The sequence below is a fragment of the Culicoides brevitarsis genome, chromosome 3, assembly GCF_036172545.1.
Source record: "Culicoides brevitarsis isolate CSIRO-B50_1 chromosome 3, AGI_CSIRO_Cbre_v1, whole genome shotgun sequence".
Lineage (NCBI taxonomy): Eukaryota > Metazoa > Arthropoda > Insecta > Diptera > Ceratopogonidae > Culicoides > Culicoides brevitarsis.
The window spans coordinates 12,698,080-12,723,645 of record NC_087087.1 but is presented as its reverse complement, the minus strand read 5'-3'; the positions used below and the strand labels follow the sequence as shown (position 1 = coordinate 12,723,645).

General features: G+C 24.2%; 1 protein-coding gene across 1 annotated transcript in view; it reads left to right on the top strand.

Moving 5' to 3' along the window:
• LOC134835208 (uncharacterized) overlaps nt 1-25,566 on the top strand; it is an 85,076-nt gene that overhangs the window by 1,469 nt on the left and 58,041 nt on the right. The window lies entirely within an intron of this gene.

Genomic DNA, 25,566 nt, shown 5'->3' with positions numbered 1-25,566 from the left:
TTTAAAATATTTATGAAGAATTATCGTTCTAAATTTCTCACAAATTTGAAAAAAATAAATTCCTAAAAATTATAAAAAATCTTGACAGCTGTCAAAATTTTAAATCAAATTAGCGAAAATACCTTAAAATTGATGTTTTTTTATTTTTAGAAAAAATTTTCTTGAACTTTGAATTTTTCTATAACAAATTGGCGAAAATTTAATTTTTTTGTGAGAAAACTATTTTTTGACACTTGACAGATGTCAAAGGTTTTAATAAATTTTATTTTTTTTTTAAATAATTTTTAATAATTCAAAATATTTATGGAAAATTATCTTAAAATTCTAAGTTTCTCACAAATTTGAAGAAATTTAAATTCATTAAAAAAATAAAAGTTTGAAAAAAATCTTGACAGTTGACAGCTGTCAAAAATTTAATTAAATTAAATTTTTTTAATTATAATAAAAAAAAAAATAAAATAAATTTTACTAAAAATTTAAAATTTGAAAATTAATATGAAGTTAAAATGACAAATAATTTTTAAAAAAATATTTTTAATGAGAATTTTGTAAAAAAAAATTTTAAACCTGTCAAAAATGACATTTGATGATAAAATTTGACACTTGTCAATTTTTTTACTTCAAAAAAATTTAATGGATTTTTAAAAATGTTTTTTAAATAATTTTAATTTTTTTTTGGCTCCTGTACTACTTTGGATGCCTTGAAAAAAAAAACTTAAGAACACCTCTGCCTCCAAATAAGATAACCCGATCAACCGAGATGCGTTTGGAAGTAATTGAAACATTAAAATGTTTCGCCGATGCACATTTTTCTGTTGTAAATTTTATGGGTCATTCATCCAACTTCGGAACGAAACTTGTACTCTTGTGCGATATTTTTAAATACAAATTATAAAAATTATTTTTTTATTATTCCGTCACTCACTCTCACACTGGATGGATGGAATTGCTGTTGTGTGAGTTTTATTTTTTCCGTTCAATGGCAATGTCTGGATATGTGTTTGCATACAACTCAAAAAAATAGTTTCGTGGTGTCGCGTATTTTTGTGTGTCGTCGTCGTCGTCGTCGCGCGTTGTGCATATATGATAAAAATATACAAAAAATAAATAAATAAATCGCTGTGTATGGGCGTTTAATGTCTCTCTCGCACTCTCGGCCACGGCGGCGTGTTCGGTACGCGGAATGTTAAATGAAAATAAATGAGTCATCGCTGGCACTTTGGTACGTGTCTAAAATGTTTCTGTTCTGAAAAAAACGCTAAATATGAATTCGATTGAAGTGTTATTGACTTCAAAGGAGGTTTTTCTTTGTTTTTGTTTGAACGACGACAATTGGTGACACAAAAAAAAAACAGAACTTTCTGTTTCTAAGAAGAGGAAGAAGTTTTGTTGTTGTCTTGACCTCATTGTTGTCGATTCGTAAGAATTTTCGGGGTGGATCGATAAAATTCACTGAAGAGTGGCATTTTAATAGAGAGACATAAAAACAGCTGAACGGAAGCTGATTTAATGTTTTTTGTTGTTTTTTGGTTAAAGTTCACTTTTTATTTGTTTTTGAGTACAATTTACGTAAAAAGTGACGATTTGGAGACCATTTAAAAAATTTTCATTGAAATTTTTTGTCACAAATTTAAATTTTTGTGATTTTTTGAGATAAATTTTTGTTTTTAGTCTCTTTCAATGAAAAAAATATTTAAATACATAAATAATTGACTTAAATTTATAGAGTCGTAATATGAATTTATTGCGAAAAATGACTCAGTGGCGACATTTTTGCTCATTTATTGCGCTTCTTATCAGTAAACAATGAAGAAATCTTGATTTTTTTTCATTATTTTCGTTCTAAAGTAATGTATTTTTTGTTCAAATTTATGATTTTTTTACAATTTTATTTTATTTTTTATTATAATTTTTTTTTTGAATAGATTTCCCAATTTTGCAAGAATTTCTTTAAAAATTAATTAACAAAAGTTAGAATTTTAATTAAAATATTTTTTTAATTTTTTTTTTTGCAAAGACAATTTTATTACAAAATTTTTAATTAATAGAATGATTATCAAATTAATTGAATCAATTATCCAAAAAAACAATTTTCGTAAAAAATTAAATAAAAAAATAATATAAAAATAATATAAATTAAAAAATAAAATAATAAAAAAAAATAAATTTAATTATTTATTGAAGACTCTAAAAAAATTTAAAAATAATTTAATTTTATTATTATTTAATTATTTTTTCTTATTAATATTATTTATTTTTTTTTTAATTTGATTTAAAAAATTTCTTCTTCTTTGCTTTTATTTTCGGATTTTTACTTCAATTTTTGTAGTTTAAACAAGAAAAAAGAAATTTTTAAAATCAAATAAAAAATAAATAATTAAGTAATAATAAAATTATTTTATTTATTTTTTTTAGAGTCTTCAAAATAAATAATTAATTTAATTTTTTATTTTTATTTAATAAATATTTTATATTTAATTTTTTACAAAAATTGTTTTTTTTTAATTTTAAAAAAACTAGGTAAAATTAAAACATTTTTAAAAATTGAATTAAATCTAAAAAAAATTCTATTCAATATTCATGATTTGGTTTACTTTTTTTCAAAAAATATTTAAATATGTCAAAAATTTAAAAACATAAAATTTTTCTATTAAATTTATTTTTAAATTTTGTTCAATTTTTAGGCATTCTAAGATAAGTTTGAAAAAAAAATTTACCAAAAAAAAAAATCCAATTTCAAACACTTTTAAAATATTTTTACAAATAAAATGCAATTTCTGAGTTTTTAGTCAAATTTTCTAAACCAATGAAAATTTTTAAAGCTCTTAATTTTTTTTTTAATTTTCAATTTAAAAAAAAATCGTCAAAAACTTCACAAAAATCTTAAATTTTTCATGAAATTCTTTTAAAAACGTTAACTTGATATCTCATCTTTTTAATCAAAAGTAATTCCACAGACAATGACGACGTCAAAACTTCATTTGAAAACCTATCAAACTCGACAAAAATCAACAAATGACGTAATTCTCTCCTCAAACCGCAAGCAACGTACAAAAACAATACAATATCGTCTCACATGTCTCGGAAATAACAACAAAAATTTACATGAATGAACAAATTAAACTTCAAAAGATCGAAAACCTTGATACACTTCAAAGTAAATTTTTCATGAGACGACAAAAAATCGAAATTATTAGAAAAATTCACCCACAAAACAAAACAAAAAAACTACATGAGAGACCTTGATTGCTTAATGAACTACGAAGACAATTTAATTTAATTGATTGCATGAATTTGATTTATTTCTTGCGAGTGATGCGACGCACTCAACTAATCATGTGTCGCTGCTAATAATCACTAAAAATAAACAATCACAATGGGTTATCGATACATACCACCGGACGACAATTGATGGTCACACGTCGAAAGTTTTCGACTAAAGTGCATTTTTTTCCGCTGTCATGGGGAATTCTCTGCAGGCGCTTTCATCAACAAAAGAAAAACGAGGTGTGTCACTTTTTGTTATCTTATCATTTATTCGCAGCCATCCATCGTGACTTCGGCATTTATTAGTATTTATTTACACACTCGTGACAGTCTTTCTAGTTATTTTCGATTTTTTTTTCGCTCTCTGCATTAGCGGCGGTGTCATGTGCCCGTTTGTGTGGTAGATTGAATGATGTAACTTTGATGTGTTTTTTCACTTGTTCATCTAATGTAATTACTTTTTTGTTGCTTTTGGGTGAAATTTGCGATTAACCCTTGTCAAAAGATTTTTTTTGTGTGATTTTTCGTCAAAAGGATTTCTGAGAATTTTTTTAAGGAATTGAGATTTTTTCCTGATTTGAAAATATGACATAAAATTTATTTTTTGAAAACATTTTAAAATTATTTTTTTTTAATTGAAGCTGAAAAAATTTAAACTTAAGGTCTTTTAAATTCAATTTTTTTTTTTTTTTTAAATTTTAAAAAAAATTTTTTTTTTCAATTTGTCAAAACTAAATTTGCTAAAAAAATTATTAATTAATTAAAATTTAATTTTATTTATTTTTTTAAATATTTATTTAAATATTTATTTTTTAAAAATATTTTCTTATATTTTAAATTTTTATTTATTTATTTGACAAATAAAGTAATTAAGTCATTTATAATTAATTCAAAATTCAAGTTAATTTAATTTATTTTTTTATTTTTCAAAAATTTCTAATATAATTCAATAAAAAAATACAATTATCATCACATAAAAAGAAAATCAAAATAATTATTACTGAAAATTAACGAAAAAATTTTTATTCTGAAAAAACTAACTAAAAAATAAAATTTTTAAAAAATAATTTAAAAATAAAAATAAAATTACGAAACTTTGAAAATATTTTTTTATACATTTAATTAATTAATTTAATTATTTATATTTCATAAAAAATTATTTTTTAAATAAATTATAATTTTTTTAGTTAATTAAAATATTTTAAGAAAATATTAATAAAATAAAATAAAAAAAAATTTTTTTAAATTTTTTTTTTTTTTTCATTTTTGTGATATTTTCTCCATAATTAATTCTATTATTTTTGTTTTGAATGATTCGAACCTTCGTTTTTGAACCTTAAACTGGTAAAAATTTTGAGATTTTAATAAAAACTTTGACGGCTTGTCAGTTTTAATTTTAAAAAATTGATATATAAAAATATGTTTTTTCAAATAATTACCTAATTTTTTAGAATTTTTTTTAAGTAAAAAAAAATTTAAAATAATTAAAATTAAATGAATAATTTTATGAATTAGAACTAAAAATCAATAAAAAAAATAAAAATAAATAAATAAAATTAATTTAAGTATTTACCTATTATTTTTTTAATTAATTAAAAATAATTTTAATTAAATTAAAAAAAAATAATTAAATAAATTTAATGGACTAATTAATTTAATTTAATTTTTTTTTCAAAAACAGTCCTTTTCTTAATATTCTAGAAAATTTTACTTATCTTAAAATAATCTCATCACTAAAAAAAAACAAATTTTAATTTATTCCCATAAAAAGGACAGAACAATTTAATCAAGGTAATGCGCTTGTTATCTCGTCACATCACAAATTAAGTCCTCGTGCCATCGTTTGACACAAACAAAATGCCAAAATCCGAAGAAATTTTAATTATGCATCATCATTAATGCTTTATGATAATAAATGTTGTGCTTTTCCCCGAAACGGCAACGAAAACGGCAACAACAACATCGACGACGCTGCCTCGTTAAAGAGAAAATTAAGCGGATTATTGTCATTTATTTGAATAATAAAATTAGTTACACACGAGATTGGAACGCCGCCCCGGCAATAAAACATAATTTTGTTATATATTAATGCGTTTGTTATCAAATTATAAATTTTTTATTAATTTAAACAAATTACTTACGGAATGTGTTGCAGTGTCAAATGGTTCGAAAATTACCGTATGATTTATTGTCTTTCGTTCTCGAGTTCGTTCGAGTGTGAAAGAGAGTGTTGACCAATTTATCATGTAAATGACCCACCCAATTAAATTTTGATAAATGAGGGAATTTTCGGGGGGGACAAAGGTCAAGTTAAGTGTCGAAAAAAATTAATTAAAAATTTAACCAGACGTTTCCATTTGAAAACATGATGAAATTCCTCAAGAAATGCCTGAAAAAGTAATTAAATATCGGAATAAATTTGTTTCAACATAGAAAACTTGACGTTGAAAGAAATAAAAAAAGAGAAAATGAAAAATTGCATTAAGAGTTTGTTCGCTTACTCGATTCTCTAGGAGGTTTTTTTGGTATGTGTAATTGCATGATGATGATCTATGATGCGAAATGGCAGTACCGGAGCCAAGGCAAAGTTATTTCTCTTTAATTTATAAAATTAGAATAAAATTACAATTTTGAACAAGAAAAATTGTTTCAAATTTTTTTATGGAAAAATTTTTGTTTTGCTCAAAATAATTAAAAACAAAAAAAAATAAATAAATTATTTATTTTTGAAATATTTAAAATTTTATTTAATTATTTTTAAAAGATACTTTTTGAAATATCTTAAATAATTTATAATTTTTTATTTTAAAAAAATCGAATTCTTTTAGAATAATAAACATAATTTTCAGTTTTAAAAATCCCAAAATTTAAAAAAAATAATTAATTTAATTTTATTTTATTTATTAATTTTTTTTTAAATAAATTTTTTAATTGAAAATTAATAATTATTTTAATTTAAAAAAATTTCGAAATATTTTAGAATAAATAATTTAATTTTAAATACCTAGAAATTAAAAAAAAAATAATTTTATTTTATTTTACTTATTTTATTTTTATTATTTAAATATTTTTTTTAGTTAAAACATTTATTAAAATAAAATAAAATTAAATATTTTTTTTAATTTTGGGGTATTTTAAAATGAATTATTTATTTTAAGTATTTCGAAAAAATTAAAAAATTAAAATTAAAAAAATTTATTTAAAAAAAAAAATAAATAAAATAAAATAAAATTAATTATTTTTTTTAAGGTATTTAAAATTAAATTATTTTTTTAAAATTAAAATATAAATTATTCTAAAGTATTTCGAAATTTTTTAAAATTAAAATAAAAAATTATTAATTTTTAACTGAAAAAATTATTTAAAAAATTTAATAAATAAAATTAAATCAAATTAATTATTTTAATATTTACTAATTTTTTCTTGATATCATTCAGAATTATTTTATAAAAATTATGGAATTATTAGAAAAAAATTAAAATTGATTTTATTTTGGGGTTTTGCATTTTTAAAAAATTAAACCTTTGTTAATAATTACGTTTAAAAATTTTTTAAGACACTTTTTTTTAGAGAATTTAAAAATTTTAATTTGTAATTTACCAAAAATTTTAATTCCCAGTAATGCATCAGAATATTTTTCGCCTGACCTATCTCAATCTCCCATCACTGCCCTTTTTACATGAAACATGTAATTTCCATGGCAATTTATGCTTTACAAACTATGCGGTAATTTGATGCATTTTGCACTTGCTTTGTTCTTTGGGCCATCAGCATCAATGATAAATACATGTAATCCATTATCTCCGAGTTTTTTTTCGTTTGTTGCTTTTTTCCATTACGCCACATATGCATTCATAAACAAAGTAAAATTTACTGGAGGGCTTTTCATCACAAAGCACGCTTGATCTCGAAACTGACATACATTTTTTTTTCGATGCAAAAAGATGCTTCGTCGTCAGATAAATGACAAAAAATGATGGAACAACGATATTAAAAGTTGTGTCGTGGTAACAAAAGTTGCCATTATTATGCATCTTTACACTCGGTAATGATAATGTCTTCGCTTTTTCATTCATCAAAACTGTGCATTCTGTGTCTGCGCTAGACTGATATTACTTGCGAAACGATGCATTATGCTTAAGATTCTTCGCTGTAATAATAATAATAATAATGATGATAAATATGTGCGCGATTTATCCCAACAGCGGCGGCAACTCAATGTGTTTCTTGTCTATTCTTTTGAGTTTAGACCTGATTTTTCTCTTCTTGTCTTTTAATGCATTTTGGATGAAAAAAAATGAAATAATGCAGGTTTTTAGTAAAAAAATTTTTTTTGCCCAATGCACATTTTGAAATTTCAATTTTTTTTTTTTAATTTATCCGAGTAAAAAAAATATTTTTTAATTGAACCACGTGACCATTTAAAACCACGTGACTTAGCCCAATGCATATTTTGAAATATTTTCTAAAAAAAACTTTTTGAATTTTAAACCCAGAGCATATTTGGAAATTTTTGCCCAGTAAAAATTTTATAATTTTCATCCCAGTATACATTTGGAAAATTTTAACCACGTGACAAATTATTTTATCTGATCAAAATTTTCCAAATATATACTAGGATGAAAATTTAAAAAAATAACGTTTAAAATATGATCTGGGTTTAAAATTCAAAATTTTACCTTGGCAAATATTTCAAATTATGAACTGGGCTTTGTCATGTAGTTTTAAATTTTTTTAAATGGTCACGTGGTTTAATTGTGGAAATTTCACACTGGGTCAAAAATTAAAGTTAAAAATATTTTGAAAAATCAAAATGTGCATTGGGTCTAATTTTTTAACGATCACTTTCTTATAATTCTTATCCAAGTAAAAAGCGAGAAAAAAAAGAAAATACAAAACTTGACAAGTAAAGCAAGAGAAGAAGAGCCGAGAAGAGAGTCGTATTACGTGACTTTAATGATAAAAATTTATATAAATAACATATTGCTCTGGTGGTTTTTTCCATTCTCCTCCCGTAACGAAGAAAAAAATCCTCCGGTCTCGTAAATGGTCTCGTGTGGGTGTCTAGTTGTAGTTTTGTGTTATGAATGAACGAACAATCAAGAGTCGGGTACAAGGAGAAGTGTGAGAAGTAAGTGATTTTTGTGTATAACGAAAGTAATTTACATGAATAATAATGATGGGATGATCGAAGAAGTACATTTTCCGTACAACTTTGCTTTTAAAAAATCCTCGCTGCAAGGCTGAAGTGTGAATATCAAATTATTTTTGCTGATTTAAATTCAGATGTGAGCGGCGAGATTGATTTCGGTTGTAAACAAATTTGTTTCGTTCTGACATACGACGTGCAGATTTTTTTTCTGGTTTTGGTCGGGGGAAATAGATAAAGAATATTTGGATGGAAACGACTGGTATTTTATTGGAATTTGAAAAATTTATCAGTTTTTTTAATTATTTGTTTAAAAATTGCTTAAAATTAGTAAAAAAAAATACTTTGATAGTTTAGCTGAAAAAAGCCGAAAATTAAAAAAAAATTATTAATGAATTAAATTTAAAAAAAATAATAATTATTTAATAAATTAAGTAATTAAATAAATAAATTAAATAAATTAAAAATAAATAAATTAATAATTATAAAATAAAATTTTAAATCTTTTAAAAATTGAAAAATTTAAAGTTCCTTAAATTTTTACAAAACTAAAAAATATTTAAATATTAAAAATTATTAAAATAAAAAAAGTATCTTTAAAAATAAAAATATTAAAAAAAATGAGAAAGCTCAGTAATTTTTTATCAAAAAAAGAGTAAAAATTAAAAAAAAATAAATGAAATTTTTAATTTTTTGAATACCAATAAATAATTAAATAAATAAAATAAAACAAATAATAAAATCAAATTTAAATTAAAAATTTGATAATTTTACAATTAAAAATAAAAAAAATAAATTTTAATTTAAATAATTTTTTAAAATATTTTAAAAATTTTTGGTGCTTGAAAAAATTATTTAAATTAAAATTAATTTTATGATTTTTAATTTTAATTTAAATTTATTAATTATTTAATTTAAATGACAAATTTGTAAAGAGTTTTATTTAAAAAAAAATAATTAATTAAAAATTAAATTTTATTCTTTGCAAAAATTAATAATTATTTTTTTTATGAACTTTGATCCATTTAATTTTTTTTTGCAAAATTGAACATTCATCCTTAATTAACTTCTAATTTTCATCACTTCCATTAATTCATTTTCACTCATCATTAATATTATTATCGTTCCTTTTCCTCCCTAAAAAAAAATACGCAAATTAAAAATTTACATAATTCCCTTTTTATTTCCTTCTTTTCTCTACTTTGACCACTTTTGAACGCGTTTGACTGAAAAGGTGAAAAAATAGGCGAAAAATATCTCAAATCCTCCAGAGACACGACCCACGTTTCTTTTTTTTTTTGCCTATAACAGTCAAGTTGAAACGCGTAAAAGGTTTCTTTGATAAATATTCATCCGTGATAAAAAATGAATTTAAAAAAAACATGCGTAAAAAAATCCAAATTTATTTTTTGTTTACTTTTGCCTCGTGTTGTATCTTTAAACTATGTTTACACAAACAAAAAAACGCGAAAAAAAATTCTTGTTAACGGTAAAAGTACGCGCCTCGGCCTTTTTGTGCAATTTTCTGATAAGCTTGTGTTTTTTTATTTATTCATGAAATTTTATTAGATGTTCTTCTCGTGGGCATTTCGAGTACGAGTGGCGAAAAAACAAACAAATTTCTGGCGTTGTTATCAGCGACGCGATAAGGAAATGCACGAGAAACGTGTCGTACACGAGGAAATTTAATTAGCACTCTTGTTAATTTGTTTACCTTGCAAGTCCAACGCTCGTAGTTGTTTTTTTTTCTCCTACGTTTTTGAGCTGCTTTGAGCAGTAATTGTTGCTAAGCGTCACGTAAAGTACATATCATAAAAGCATCGCTTAAGTGAATCTTAATATGTTTTTTTCATCATGACAAAGAAGATTTTTGTACCGAATGCATGTTGTTGCTGCTGCTGCTGACGACGTGCTTAATGCAAGTAGCAATAAAGTTGTTGCATAAATGTCGTCGTTAAAGACTTTCTTGCGAAACAACTCGACACATCACAAGAAAAAAAATTTTTTGAGAAGGAGAACTCTTTTTTTTTACTTTTTTGTAAGGAAAAATACAAAGAACACATTTTCTCCTGTGAAGAGTCATTCTGAAGTAGAGAGAACAAGTTCTCTGATGATGAAATTCGCTATTTGTTCAGAAACATGAAAAGTTTTGCGGTTCTAGTAAAATGTACTAATGTATTGTTTTATCGTCATTATTTTGGGAGAAGTTTATGTTTCGCTACTGAAATATAAGAAGAAAAAATTTTTATCAGTTTTCAGTAAGAAAAATATCAAAAATTTATTTAAGGTAAAATATTTAAAAAAATCAAAAAAAAAAAACGATCGAAATCATATTTTAGGTAAAAAAAAATAAAAATAAAATAAAATAAAATTTTCTATAATTTTTTTAGTAATTTTGTTTCAAATAGATTTTTAAAATAAAAATTGTAAAAATTGAAACAAATTTTTTAATTTTTTTTTTATTTTTTCAACTTGTAATTTGTAGTAAAAATTTTCATAACTTCAAAAGTAACAATTTTAATTTTATTTTAATCAAAAATTTAATTTTAATTGATCAAAGTAATTTTATTTTATTTAATTATTATTATTTAATTTAATTTTATTTTATTTATTTATTTATTTTATTTATTTATTTATTTATTTTATTTATTTATTTATTTTATTTATTTATTTATTTTATTTATTTATTTTTTTTTTTTTTGATAAAAAAAAGCTGTAGGTAAACTTCTTTTAAAATTAACATTTAAATAAATTATTTTTTTAATTAGGTAAAAAATTATTTTTAAATTAATTTTTTTCGAATAAAAAATTAATAATTAAAAATTAATTAATTAATAATTTAAAATATTTTTTCGAATTTCATAAAATTTTTCGTATTTTTTTTTTTATTTTTAATTTGGAATATTATTATAAATATTTTTTGAATTTTTATTTTATTTATTTTTTCAAAAAAAAAAAAGAAATTAAATTTCTATTTAACGGAATTTTTAATTAAAAATTTAATTTTCTTGGAATATTTTATATAAAAATTTTTTTTTAAATTTTATAAATTTTTTTTTATTTTTAATTTTTAAAATTTTAAATATTTTTTGAATTTTTATTTTATTTATATTTTCAAAAAATTTTTCGATTAAAAAAAGTTAAATACTTAATCAAAGCTTAAATATTTAAAAATCTCCTGTTATTTTATTTAATTTTTTAATTTTAGGCAGAAATTTATTTAAGAAATACATGTAATTTAAAAAAAAATAAGTTTTAGTTTTTAAACAAAAGTTGTTAATTGAAAATACTAAAATTAATTCTAAAAATAAAATTTTAATAAAAAAAAAATCGTTAAAATTCGCATTTATCTCTTAATTTTTTTTTTCAATGCGAAATATGAAAACCCTCCTCAACAAGAAAATCGACAAAGCACTGCAAAAACACATGAAAAGTACAAGAGAGAACGACAAAGTTAAATTTAAAAGCCATATAACTGTTTGCGATTGTTCCATGTCGTTTTTCATCCCTCAGGCACTCTTTCCTCCGAAACGAGTTTGTGTAGGTATATATTTTTAAACTCTTGAATTTCGCTGTTTAGAAGTCTCATCAAAGGATTTTTCGCTCGAACGTTTGACAAATACACGCGGATTAAGTTGCAGCTTTATTTGCCGAGCAAGCAGCGAATGAATGGCGTGTCACAATTCCGGATTAAATTCTCTTTCGAGACAAAATTAAATTTCTCTGAAACTCTCTCTCGAATAACGAGGAAACAAACATACATCAAAGTGCAATATTTGTTTTTTTTCTGTGTTTTCATCGCATGCACTTCTCGAGTTGCCGATGTAACAACAACTTCGAAGAAAATCTCTTGAATTTCTTGTTTTGACAATAATTTTGCTGTTATTGTTTGAACTTGCAACTTGATTGTCTATGGATTGTTTACACATTCCAAGAAAGTGAAGAGATCTCGTGAATTTTGTGGGTAAAAGTTGAATAACCAGACGTCTCCGCAGAGAATGTTTCAGAGTAATTTTATACCACACAATGGCATTGTGCAATAATTGACCAAAAACACACAAAATGACACTTTGAGTAGTGGTGAAGTACTCTTGATGTCGTCTGGTTTCTTAACTGTGAAGAAAAAGGAGATGAAATTAATGCTCAAGGTGCTATTTTAGCACTTTTGAAATTAAAGTTATCCCTTTTTGGAGTTGAAAAGTGATGAAAAATACCAAAGGAGGTAAATTTTCTCTTGAAATTGAAACCTAGCAATTGAGTTTGATTCTATGGGATGTATTTTAACACCCAAGAAGAAAATTTTGTTCACCCTATGGGCGAAAAATGGGTCAAATTAATCCCTTAAGGGATCAGGTTGACCCCTTAGAAGTCAATTTGATCCCTTAAGGGAATTTTTTGATCCCTTAAGGGATCAATTTGTTCCACTACGGGTTCAATCTGACCCCTTTAGGGATCAACCTAATCCTCTTTCGAGTCGATCATCTACCAGACCCAAAATATTAAATCCTTTAAGAAATCATTATGATCCCTTAAGAGGTCAATATGATCCTTTAAGAGGTCAAATTGATCTCCTGGAGTGAACAATTTAGCCTCTTAAGGGATTAATCTGACCCATTTTTCGCCCATAGGGCACTTAGAGATTGAAAAATAGTGAAAAAGCGCTAATTTGACTCCTCAAAAGAAAATTTTGCTCCAGAAAGCTTTAAATTGGGCTACTTTTACTCCTTAAAGTGCTATTTTAACACCTAAAAATTTAAAAGTATTTATTAGGTTGAAAACATGTGTTAAGTTAACACCTAAAAATCAATTTCAAATTGTCTTAATTAATAATCTTGGGATGATTTAAAATCTGAAGGTACTGTTTTATAACCCAAAAGCTAATTTTCTGTTGTAAAAGTGCTAAATTAACAACTTAAAACTTTTTTCCAAAAAAAAAAAAATATTCAGACCAAAAGATTTCTTGAACTCATAAAAGAATTAATTCAACATCTATTATTAAAAATTTATTCATTAAGTACACAAAAAATGTTAAATTAACATCTCAGAAGATATTTTACTCGGAACTAAATTAACTCCTTAAGGTACAAATTTATCTCCTCTATGAAGCTCTGTTTTATTGATTTTCACGATTTTAAGAAAAAATTACTCATAAGGTGTTATTTTAACACTTTTTATTCCAAGAGGTACAAAATATCTCTTGGTTGTTAAAATAGCACCTTAGAAAAAAAAATTATTCTAAATTAATTAATTCCAAAAGAAAATTTTCCTCTAAATTGTCAAATGTATATTTTTTTCTTTTAAATTTAGAAGAATATTTTCTTTTGAAATAAATTAATTTGAAATAATTTTTTTTTTCTAATGTGCTATTTTAACTTCCAAGAGAGTTATTTCATACATCTTGGAATAAAAAGTATTAAATTAACATCTATGAGTAATTTTTTTTCTAAATCTTAAAATGAAATCAAAATGATGTTAAATTAATTCCTTTAAGGTGCTAATTTAGCAGCCATGAATCAATTTTTGTTCATTTTAGCACTAAAAAGTGTTATTTTAGCACCCAAATTATTAAATCTGTCCTCTAAATCTTAAAATTGAAGTTAAATTAGTCCCTCAAACTTACTCCTTTTCATTTTAACCGAGCCAAAAACCATTAGAATGTCATTTCAACAATATCGACCGAATTTTACGGCAACAATTTGCATATCAAACCATCGATATTTTACCAATAACAAGCAAATGCAGCAATTTTAGTCGTGCAGTATGTCTAGAGACAGACACAGCAAATGAAGACAAATATTTTATTTGACAAATTATTTCAAAGTGCGACAACACAAGACGACGACATAGAAAGCAAAAACAACAAAAAATAAAATAATTAAATTCTCGTTCGGTTTTATTTCTTTTTACAACACAAGTTCTAGTTGTTGTCGTCGTCTGAAGTCGGTCGACTGCACGAAGGTCTGTCTGTCTCTCGGTTTGTCGCTTTTAATTCAGTTCAGTTACGTGATGGAGACAGATGATGTGCGCAACGAAAAAAAAATCACGACGGAATGAGATGAACATGCATAAAATAAATAAAATTAATGCCAAATATTTGCATGGTTTCTTTTCAATATCGTTCTTTTTTTCGTTCGTTTGCTTTTTTCTTTCATTTTCTAATTCAGAGAGATTTCGATTTCCCTGTTTTTGGCATTGAGTTTTGTTTGATGTATCATTTTGATGTTATTGGCGTGTTTTTTAGTTAAAAGAAATGTTTTTCAAAGCATTTAATTTGAGGAATGTGATTATTGGAGATTTTAGTAAACAGGAAAAAGATATAATTTTTTCATGAAATTAGATTTTTTTTTATAGAATTTATTGCAAGAAATTGAATCTTTGATCTATAACAGTGTTTTTACGAAAAAAAAATTCTGATTGACTTTTTTTAAATTTTTTTTTAAGATGTTCCAGAGCGATTTGTTATTGAAAAATTTAAAAAAAAAATTAAAATAATAATTTTTCAAATATTTAAGAAAAAAATCGAAAATAGGATTTTGAAAAGTTATTAATAAAAATTATTTTTTAAAAAAAAAAAAAAAAAAAAAAAAATAATAATGTAAAATTAAAAAAAATATTTAAAAAAAAAATTTTGTCCAAAAATATTTTTTTAATTTTAATTTAATTTTAGTTTTAATTTAATTTTAATTTTAGGCAAAAATAATCTATATTTAAAAAAAAATGTGAAAAATTCAAAGTTTTTTTTTTAATTTTCTTCTTAAATTCAATTTTAAAAAAATAAAAAAAATTAAAAAATTTTAAATATAAAAAAAAAATTTTATTTTTACACAAAAAAATTTGTAAAAATAATAAACTTAAAACCTAAAACTTAATTTGAACAAAAATATCAAAATTTGTCACTCTGACTTGTCAAAATAAAATCCTCATATCACTGCAAATTACCTTTAATGCATCACAAAATTGCTAAAATCTCCAAAAAGTGCTGATATCACTTCAATTTCTTTAAAAAAATAAAAATAAAGAGCATCTCTAAATATTGATTGTCTCTCATCCTCATGAACGGAAAATTTCTTCGATAAAAAAGTATCGACTTTGTGCGAAAAATCTTGTAATAAATCATCATCATAATAGCATTAAATTGTTTGCATGCGAGCGAGCGAAAAATTTTCTTTTTTTCTACAACAAATATGACGAGCCGGAAATTATTTGGTTCAATTTTAGAATATTTGTTCAAGGTACCTAAGGGAATGAAAAAAAGAGTAAACTTTTCATAAATTTTTAATAGTATAATTTTGATATATGAATACAGCAAATTTACTTACGTAAAAAAAAATTCCAATCGATTAAAGTTTCATGGGGATTTTAAGACAATCCTGCAACGAAAGAAATTCGCTTATAAAGCATCATCTGCGTACCCATCAAGAACCATTAATAAGAAAATCAATTTATCATATATAATCCGTATTATGAAGCTAACAATGGCACCGTTCGAAGACACAAGAGAAGTGGAAAAAAAATTGCGATGATCAGCTTATAGCCACCACAGTAATTGTTCGTTCCTCTTTTTTATTTTATTATTTTAAAATATATTTTTTTAATAAAAAAAGAGGAAAAAAAATCTGGGAAACGTTTTTAAAACAGCTTATGCATGTAAATGGCTGAACGCTCCAGTGCAATAATGTAACGATGTCAGAAGCACAAAAAAAAGTGAGCTGAAGAGGAGAAACGAAGTGTAATAATAACAACGAACCATAACTGTCATTTTTAATTATGATTTCAAATTAAGTTTGCACTAAAACAATTCGCTGCAACTTTCAGGTTTTTTTTTTGTTTTCTGAAGTTGAAGAACAGAAAAAAAATATATTAAAAGTGATGGTTTTCACGTAAATAAATTAATGCTGGCAGGCCATTATCCATTGTTGCTTGTGAGAGAAAGTGCTTCAGACAGTTGACTTTTTTTCATTTTTTTTTTGTAAAAGACCAGGCATTTCCATTTGTGGATCAGGATTTTTTCAAAAAAGTATTTTTTTAAATTAATTTTTTATTATAAATTAAATTATTAATTTTAAATAATTAAATTAAAATTTAATTTAATTTTTTTTATTTATTTATTTCATTTTTTTTTTCAAATTATGAAAATAAATTAAATTTTTAATTAATTTAATAAATAATTAATAAAATATTTAATTTTTATTTTAATTAATAAGTTATATTTTATTAAATCATTTATTAATTTTTTTAATTTTATTAATTTTTTTTTAAAATTTTTTTTAAATAAAAATATTAATGGCTGTTTAAAAATTTCTCATTATTTTTTTTTTTTTTTGTTTTTGAAAAATTATAAAAAAAAATTAATTTAATATTTAATTTATTAAAAAAAAATAAATATTTATAACTAAATAAAAAAATATTTAATAAATTATAATTTTATAAATTTATTTATTTTTTTTATAAAATAAAATATTAAAATAAATAAAAAAATATTAAATTATTTTTTTTTTATTTTGTTAAAAAATTAATTTTTCATATTTAAAACATTAAATTTTTAGAGAAAAATATTTTTTCGATATTAAAACTTTTTAATAAATTTCTACTAATTCATTTTGCTTTTAATTAAGGAATAAAGTTTACTTTTATTTTCAACTTTTTTACATTTAAATATTCGTAATTTTTTTCTAAAATCACTCCAAAAGCTAAATAAAAAATAATAAAAACAAAAATTCACACCAGTTGCATGCCATTCCGCCAAATAGCAATTTGTATCAAAATGTCGCAACTATTTTCAAATAAAATTTAAGCAATTACAGCCAATTGACTCACCACAAATGTCTCTATGTAGATCGCTGCCTTGCATGTGTCGCCTTTCATTTATGGCATTATTATGTTATGAGCGATAATTTGCCAAAGAATTTCTAAAGCGCGTTTGATCTCATGTAAAATATTTTTTTTTTGTATTTTGGCACTTAACTAGTTTTTTCTGGTCGTGTCTTCGGGCGACGCAAAAATTTATGCAAATTTGATTAACAAAAATTTTCTGTTAGTAGGGTTGAAATTTTTCCTCTCTTTTTCTCTTGTACAGAAATTTATTAGATTTCGCTGTTGATGATGGGCGCCATATCGTTGTGACATCCGAGATTACTGTCGTGATTAACTTTCTACGACAAGGCAAAAAAGGCTTACGCGAACGACAAGTACGAGAAAAATCAAGATTTGGAAGCTAATTAAGTATAATGGGATAATGAGAAGAAACGAAAGAAAAGAAAAGAGAAAAAGTAAAGATAATGAATGGGATTCAAATGAACGAATATTTAATGGAGGGGTTTTTAATGGACTTTATTCAATATTTCGATGCAAATGGAATAAAATTAATTACTTTTCAATATTGGCACCACCTTTTTTTAATTAGCATAAAATTGGCATCCATTTACATATACAAAGGTCCTTTGAAATTGGAACCCTTTTAATCAAACTCTCAGGCAGAGCAGCTTTTCGTGTCGTAAATATAAACAAATTACAAAGTAAATTGTGTTAAGAACGCTTATCGTCACATCAACGTTAACGTCGTAATTGCTAAACTCATGTCTGCTTAATTTCCGACATTTTTTTAATGGAATTTATTCATTATCTGTCATGAGTTACGCGTTTCTTCTCTTCATTCAACTCGGATTACGAAGAAAAATTTGAGGAAATTCATGAAGAATTTTTAGAACTTGAAAAATTATAATTTAATTAAAATTTATTTTTTTATTTTTAATTATTTAATTTAATTTAATATTTAATTATTAATTTTTATTTAAAATTTAATTTTTAAAAATTTAAGAAAAAAAAACAAAATATTTTTAATACTTTATTTTACGATTTTTTTTTTTTGGAAACTTTAGAAAAATCTTGAAAATCATCTCAAAAATCTGAAAATTAAAAAAATTTATAAAAAATTTAAAAAATATATTTTATTTCTTTAAAGATAACTGCTCTAGAAAAATTTTGAGGAAATTCATGAAAAATTTAAAAAACTTGAAAAATTATAATAAATTAAAATTTTATTTTATTACTTAATAAAAAAATTCTAAAATTTAAGCAAAAAAATTATTTTATTTATTAATACTTCATTTTACTTTAAAAACATTTTTTGGGAATCTTAAAGAAAATTTTCCAAAAATTTTCTCAAAAATCTGAAAATTTAAGAATTCATTATAATTAACTAAAATTAAAATTTTTTTTTTTAAGGATTAGTGCTCTAAAAATAATTGGGAAAATTCGGGGAAAATAATTTAAGATTTTAAAAAGAAGTAAAAAAAATTATTTATTTTTTAAATTTAAAAAATTATTTTAAAAATTATTATATAATTAAAAAAAATTATTAAAATTATAAAAAAAATTAAAAAAATAACAAATAAGTTAATAAAATTTTCAAATATTAAAAAAAAATTATTAAATGGAAAAACTATGAAAAATTTCGGAAAGCCGTAAAAAATAAAGACTTGTAGTCAAAACATTTTTTTAAAAAAATTTAAAATAAAAAACTTTTTGGTTAAATGTTTAAACTTGAAGAAAAATTTAATAAAATATTTGAAAAACAAAAAAATTCTAGAAACTCAAAAATTTGCAAGAAAGTTAATTAAGACGACTTTTGAAAATAAGAAATTTTCGCTCAACTCAGAAAACTTTGCAGAGATTTCTTTTCATGTTAGAAGGTTTTCTTTCATCATCATCGTCATTCGTCTTCATTTTCTCGGAATAGACTCGTTGTAAGTAATTCCGTAAATTATTTAGATTTTCCTCTTTAAATACAAATTAAAATCCTCTTATTTCAATTAAATAATTTGTTCCGCCGTAATGGATTGTCTTACATCCCCGTTTCTCGTTATGTAACCATGCGAAGAACACAACAAACCAACAAACGACTGAACAAAAGAAAAGGATGAGAGACGAATAAAAACTCAAACAGATTATCATATTTACTGTTTTTTTTTCTCGCTCGTCGTTGTATTTTTTCTGTGTTTGCAGTAGAAATTACTTTGTGGTGATGTTTATTCTGTCTACTTAGCTCGTGTATTATTTATTTCTCCTTTTTTTCATATTTATTTATGACTGACTGTGTCGGAAAACTCGCACACGCCTCACACACAGCAGGGAAACAAGGAAAATTTTGTCGTTTTTTTTTCTCGCTACTTGACAAACACGCGAATAAAGCGACAGAATTTTTTTTATGTTAAACAAAACGAGAAAGTAACGAAGTGGGAGAAAAAAAAAGAGTTAGACAAGGTAATAATATTCAAATTGTATGCCATTGTTGTTGTTGTTGTTGTCTGATGTAACAAGAGACGAAGTGCGCTCATCATCATCATCATAATAACCCAACAAAGCGTGAAGCATTTGTCTCTGCAAGGAGCAAAAAAGATGCAGGTGATATTTGAAAAGAGTTTCTCGGATGTAAAAATTGAAACTAAAGTGAAAAATACTGACATAATTTTTACAACTATCATATTTTTATCGTCAGAGTTGATTTTGTGAAAGGTATACGAACAACACAGGAGCACAAAAAAACACTAGAAACAGACAGCATGAAGCATTTTTTCATTTTATTACGTACTTTGCATATTATTTTACTACCACCTTGTATTCCCTCTTCAGTGTGAAGTTGGTACAGTGGCATTGTGTTTGAAGTTGTGACAAGATGACAAGAAGACTAATGTCTGATATTCAGGAAGGGACTTAAAATGTTATTATACAATTTTATTATCTCTATAAAAAAAATATTGAGGAGTTTTCTTGAAGAAAATGAATTGTTAAGTTGAATTTTTTGACGTCTGTCTGAAGGATTTAAAAGTGATTGATTTTTTGTCTTCTACTTAGATGTCAATAACTTGTATGGTAAAAATAAAATTTGTTCAAATACAGGTTTTAAGGCTGTTTTCGGTTATATTTAGCTGAAAAATGAGTAAAAATGTCACCAACACCGATCGACGCGTATGCTACGACATCATTCTACTATCAGGATGAAACTATCAAGACGATTCCTATTTTAAGGTCTCTAGAAGGCTAATAATTGCATTCGAAAGTTTTTATGAGAACCATAGAAACTTTCGACAGTAGTAGCTTTCTATTTCAGCCTTCTAGAGACCTCAAAATAGGAATCGTCTTGACAAATTGGGCATAGTTTCATCCTGATAGAATGATGTTGTAAATACGCGTCGATCTGAGGTGGTGACATTTTAAGTTGATTTCCAGCTAAATATAACCTAAAACAGCCTAAAAACCCAAAATTGAACAAATTTAAATTTTACCATACAAATTATTTACATCTAAGTAGAAGACAAAAAATCTTATTACCTTATTCTTATTATCAAAAAATTTTTTAGGTCTCAGGAAATTATTTAGCTAAGGCTTTTTCTTCTTAATATAATAAAATATTTCATTTGATTTGAAATTTTTCATTAAATTAAGATTAAAATACCACAAAATGCGCTCAAAGTCTCTTCAAAAACTTGTCAAGTCTGCTAAACTTTTCTCAAAGGTGCTTCAATTGTTCGACAAAAAAGTTAGTAGAAATTACCTTTTTTATGGTTCATTGCAAGTAAATTAAGAATTATGATTCTTAACAATTTTCTCCTTAAACATCTTTCGTTTTCTTTCTTTCCTATTCATAAGTTTGGGGAAAACTTCCTTCTATTTTCTACGATTTCCATACCTTTCGTCATTGTTACTAAAGTAAAAACGAAACTTTTTTCCTTCAATTGTCATTCACTTAATTTGACACTCCCATCGTTCAGTCGTTTGCATAAATAAATTATAACTAAATGGAGGTATTAAATTAAACAGAAATTTGAAACTAATTTGTTTGGATACATCCAAAAACTTACACAAACGCATCATTAAATTCAGGGCAAAGCCACAATTCGATCAACGCACGTCAGATAAACAAGTGCCAGTATCAGATTCCATCGATTTGATGCACGAAAAATAAGTAAAATTCTCGCATGAATTCAAATCAGCATCATAAATATTTCACTTCGACCAAAAATAACTCGGCATAATTCGCTGCAAATTGAAATGTAGCGCAAAAAAAAAACAAATCATGGAGCAAACTAACAGTATTTATCATCTAGGGGAAATGTTATTGTTATGAGTTGCTTACCTGACGTTAAATTTTTTTATGATTTTTATTTAAAAAATCAATTTTAGGTAGCTTTTTGTTTTAAAAAATATTGAAAAATGCGCTTAAAGTCCTTCATCAATCACGAATATTTGTTCCAAATTTAGAAATTTATTCGTATGTTAAAAATCGAACATAATGTCATTCACAGACAGCGCGCTTCAATCATTTTTTGATGTGCTTCTGTGTGACATATGTGGGTTTTCCTGACATACAAATATGACTAATATTAAAAATACCTATAGGGGAAACGCCTGGTTGATTATTTGTCAATGTTCATTGAATGGAAGCACTTTTGAATATTTTCACGAACATTGTTTATTCCAAATCGATTCGTTGTCAATTTTTTATCGTTTCTCTTTCTTTTTTATTTTTTTATGTTCAATCAAAGCGAACAAATCCTAAAATGCGAGAGATTTAAATCAAATAAAATTCAATTCACGAAGAAATTTCTCGGAAACTGGGCCTGGGCGTTTCAATTGTTCTTTTTTTGTGAATTTCAAGGCAAAATAAGATAAGCTAATTCTGATTAAAATCAATTAAAAAGATCTAATAAAAATGAGCAAATTTGATTCCGTGAATTGAGGATTTTTTTCCGCAGGGATGTAAACAATTTACTTGAGTTGAAGAGGGATGAATGAACTTTAAGGAAAAAAATGATTCTTGTGAATTAATCAAGGTAACTCAAGTTTCTTAGAATCATTAACTGATAATAAATTTAATCTTGTGAATTTTAATTAAATTAATTAATGATTTATAATTTATTTAATTTAATTTAAATTTAAATAAATTTTAATTTTTTAAATAAATTTTAATTTAAAAAAATATAAATAAATAAATTAATTTTAATTTTAAAATTATAAATAAATTAATGAATTTATTAAAATAAAAAAATAAAAAAAAATAAATTTAATTTTAAAATAAATTTAATTTTAATTTAAAAAAAAATAAATCAAATTTTATTAATTTAAATAAAAAATAATTAATTAAATAAAAAAATTTAAATAAAATAAATTTATTTAATTAAAATAAAATCAATTCGGAAAAATATTTTTAAAAATTAAAATTTAAAAAATTAATTTAATTCAAAATAATTAATTAATTAAATGAAATTAATTTAATTAAATTAAATTAAATTAATTTAATTAATTAATTTCAAAATTTAAGAAAAAAATTATTGAGCTCAATAAAAAATTATTTTTTTCTCAATAAAATTATAAACAAACCCAAATAGTTTATATTCGGTTCTAATTAAGTCCTTAAGACATAAAATCACCTCACTTCATAGAATAAACATTGCCGGAAAACTACACCAACATCGTCGCTTCGAAACATCAGAGAAGCAGATACAAATGTATCAATCAGCAAAATAATCGTTTCGGTTCACTTGAAACTATACAGCCAGACTGGAGTTGTGCCACACAAACACACTAACGAAGAGAATCTAAATATTTGCCATTATATCACTGATTTTCATGGAAATGAACAAATATAGGCGTGTGTGTGTGTGTGTTTTTGTTATTTTGCATAGAAATAGCTCCGAGCTATACTGCAGGAATGTCCCGTGTGTTCATGATGAAGATAGAGCGAAATAACACAAACAAATAAACAACTACCGGCAAAGACATGCAAATTACTGCTATTATTCATGTCTTTTCTTTTTGCGTGACAAAAGGCCATAAATTACAAACGGGGAGGGTTTTTAATGCATCGCACATCATCAGGTACCTTACGTATGTGTTTGACAAGGACAGAGACGACTTTACTATCAAAAATTCATGTTTCACAAGCTAAAATATCCGCGAGACAAAACCAAGTAACAAAAATTGTGCATTGGGGCAAGAATTTTTAAAATGTGAATTGGGTTAAAATTTTAGAATTTGCATTGGGACAAAAGTTAAAAATTTACACTGGGGCAAAATCTTAAAATGTGCATTGGGGTGCTATGTTAAAAAGTGAATTGGGGCAAAAATTCAGAATATGCATTGGGATAAAATGTGCCCCAATGCATATTCCAAAATTTTTGGCCCAATGCATATTTCAAAATAGTACATCGATGCACATTTTAAGATTTGCCCAATAAGCATTCTGTAATTTGCCCCAATGCAAATTCTAAAATTCGAACCCAATTCACATTTTAAAAAATCTTGCCCCAGTATGCAATCTTTTTGTTAGTTAATATCTAATTTTTGTTCCGCGGATATTTTAACTTGTGAAACATGGATTTTTTGTAGTGTGACCTATATTGTGTTGGTTAAACGCCATACAAATCGTCACTTGTACTTTTTTTTTGTTTGTTTTGCAAAGGAAAGGGCGACTGACATGCCGAAAGGTCATGGATAAGGTCAAAAAATCGTACGGATAAAGTTTTTAAATAAAATCGCTTTACTTTGCGAAAAATATTTCAAAACTTTTTCGCTGCATTTTTCTTCTTCTTCTTCTTCTTCCAACGTCGAAACAACAAGAAATTCAGCCAAGATAAAATATGGAACGAAAAACTTTTTGCCTGCCTTCGTTTCCGGTCACTTTATTCCATTTTTTTTGTCCTTTATCGTCGTACTTTATCATTCGGAGTGCATCTTTTTCTGTGCCATGGCAGGCACTTCAAACCATCAAACAGCCTGTCGTAGCTTTCCATAATATGTTGCATAAATATATCTGTTAAGAGCCATTAATTATGCCCATTAGCACACTTTTGCACAATTACACAATTTTTCGTTCACTCTTTTTTTCTTCCTTATGCCACAAAAAGCCTTTATAAATTTTCTCCTACAGCGACCACGGAGCGACGAGGATAACGTTGCAACTTTATCTGATTTATGTACAAAATACAAAACCGACAGCAACAACGAACGAATAATAAAATAAAAAAAAAGTGTAGAGAAAAATTATGTTTATGTGCATTGTAGTGGTTCACCTAAATAACGAGCTACGAGTGTGAGTCGCTTATCTAGCGAACGGGTCACACGCTGTTTCGCATTGTGTACGAAAATTTTCATTCTTTTGTGGTCGTTCTTGTTAACGAGTTTAGCACAGCCAGCATGCATCTTCTGCATCTTAATTGTTCGGTTTTTGTTTCGGCGTTTCGTTTAATTAATACATGAATTGTTTTGGAATTGAAAAAAACTTGTATCTATTTTTTTTTTTTTGCGAGGAAAGAATAGAAAAATCACATAAAAGGTTTTTAATGGCATTTCAGGAAATCGGTGACCGGAGAAGAATGAAAGTTTCCATACGTGCAAAGAAGAATAGGGGAAAAATGATAATTGGAGGAAACAAGAGAATGGAAAATTAGAAAAAAAAAATCTATGAGACATTTATCTGTTTTGTATGAGTTTTCAAATTCTGGAGAATCTAATTTTTTTTTGTTGTTTCAATTTTTTATGATTTTAAGATACAAATTGGCTGAAATATGATAAAATAAGACCTTTCTAAATTTTATTCATTTAAAAAATTCAAATCTTAAAAAAAATCAAAGCTAAAACGAAAATGCGCCTTATAAATTTGAACTTTGGGCTATTTTAATTTGAATATATTTTTAAAATAAATTTTGAGTAGATTTTGAGTATTTTTTATTTCGCTGGGTCGAAAATTTTTTAATTAAATTATTTATTTTTTTAAATAAAAAATTAAATTAATTTTTTTTTTAAATTAAAAATTTAAATTATTTTTTTTTAATTAAAAATAAAATTATTTATTTTTTTTTTAAAAAAAAAATTAAATTAATTTTTTTTTAAATTAAAAAATAATTAATTTTTTTTTAAATAAATTAAAATTTTTTCAAAATTAAAAAAAAAGTAATTTTTGGAATTTTTTTTTAATTTGACTTAATTGACTTTAAAACTAGACTTAAGTAAAAGTAAAGTAGCCCAATTAGTTTTTATTTTTAAATTTTTAGTCGGTAGACAACTTAATTTTTACTTTTTTGAATGGAATTTTTTCCGACCCTGTAAAATTGCTAACAAAATTTTTTTTTCTAAAAGTTTTTAGCTGAAAT